This window comes from Octopus bimaculoides, chromosome 22 (genome assembly GCF_001194135.2).
Source record: "Octopus bimaculoides isolate UCB-OBI-ISO-001 chromosome 22, ASM119413v2, whole genome shotgun sequence".
NCBI classification, from domain to species: Eukaryota; Metazoa; Mollusca; class Cephalopoda; order Octopoda; family Octopodidae; genus Octopus; species Octopus bimaculoides.
This window is the reverse complement of record NC_069002.1, coordinates 1732137-1734055: the sequence shown is the minus strand read 5'-3', so window position 1 is coordinate 1734055 and position 1919 is coordinate 1732137. Positions and strand designations below refer to the sequence as shown.

Genomic DNA, 1919 nt, shown 5'->3' with positions numbered 1-1919 from the left:
TCTAGCAGATCTAACTGTCGTGTGGAAACGCCCGAGCCGCGACACTCTTCCACGTGATTTCCTCCTTGATGAAGCTGGTAGGTGATGTGACATATGTAAGCAGAAGTGGTTTGTCCTCTCTCTCTCTTGAAAACTGAAGTAGGGGACGACAGAAGATGGGGTACGGTGCAAGCAGGGGGGGGTGCAGACTGAGTACAAGGCCTGCCAAGTGTCTGGTCCATATGGTAGCGAAATTTGGTTACGGTGATGGTGATAATGTTTACAATGGAGGCGGCGGCGGTGATGCTGCTGCTGATGGAGCTGCTGCTGATGGTGAGGTTAAAGAATGGAAACGATAAGGTCTTTTACTCTTGAGCTGGTGTTGTTGCACGGTGCTTTTGTTGGTGTAGTTTTGTATGTAGATAGATAGATAGATAGATAGATAGATAGATAGATAGATAGATAGATAGGCTTCGTGTATGTATACAGGCATACAAACATTACATATATATATATATATATATATATATATATATACACATACACACACACATACACACATGTACACACTTTCATACATACATACATACGTATACGCTTGTGTGTTATTTGCGTTATTAGGGTTAAAGGTTTATGGCAGAAGGTAAAGTGTATAACAAAACAAAGAATGACGGAGTCGGGATTGAAAAGTAAAGACGACGACGACAAGAGGACAATAATGGATTGTTAAGATCGTCTGCCTCAGTGAAATTTTACATCGGACAAGTTGTTCGTCTAAGGAGGAGAGGGTGCAATGAGATACGCGTTGCATTTATAGCAGGGTCTCGTTACAATTTCATTATATTCTTATATTAGCAAATTATGGTGGCAATTTATAACTCATTAAGTTATAATTATTGATTTCATCACCATCGTCACACGTAGTCTCCATTATTGACATGTTGTTGTTGTTGTTGTTGCTGTTTAGCCTAAGGTCTGTCCTACCAGCCTGCTTGAGACCGCTCCCATTTCTCTGATCCAACTTCCCTGTTTTAGAGTGATCAAAATTAAAACTTTCCTTCAAAATTCCTCGTTAGTTTATGTTCCAAAGACCAGTCTAATATTCTTCTTCTTAATACCATGATGCATTAATATATCAGAAAAGGAGCCTGACTGGCAGATTGTGAAGATGCTATAGAGAATATTTTAATTTGCGTCTTTAGATTTAGAAGACATTCGTTAATTTCATATCATGTGCCATTTCTTCATGATCCTCTTTTATTTTCCCTAGATATTTTCAATTTTTGTTGCATCTCTGATCCTTCTGATCTCTAGGGATGGATAACAATATGCATGAGCCTTTTTAAAAATGCAATTCTGCAGATTTGAAGAGGCAAATTTACCTTAATTTTTTTTTTACTCGTTTTGTTCCATCTTAATTTGTCTTTTGTATGCTCCAAGAGAGAGAAATAATTTTTTGAAATAGCGTTCTGAATATGTTTTAGCGTTTTGAATGCATTTAGAAAAGGTCATTTATTTGGCTGATAAAGTTTCTTTAAAGTCGCGAACATTTGTAAAATAATACATTTTTTCTCAAAGTCAAAAATGCAATAAATATTGCTCGTTGTATCCTCCACATGCCTTACTAAAGCGGTTCAGCAAAAGAGAACGATAGAATAAGTACCAGGCTTATAAAGAATAAGTCCTGGGGACGATTTGCTCGACTAAAGGTGGTGCTCCAAATGACTGAAACAAATAAAAGAATCTATCTATCTATCTATCTATATATCTATATCTATATATATATATATATATATATACACATATACATATATATATATACACATATACATATATACCTGAACCTACATTCATGTACTTCATACGTTTCTGGGTAGGCGTATTTGTGTAAAATTTTGCCAAAACAGAACAAATTGAATCTGCGCAAGTATTTCAGTTCC

General features: G+C 36.2%; 1 protein-coding gene across 1 annotated transcript in view; it reads right to left on the bottom strand.

Annotated features, from left to right (window-relative positions):
• LOC106874426 (nuclear receptor subfamily 2 group E member 1) overlaps nucleotides 1–1919 on the bottom strand; it is a 53641-nt gene that overhangs the window by 37355 nt on the left and 14367 nt on the right. The window lies entirely within an intron of this gene.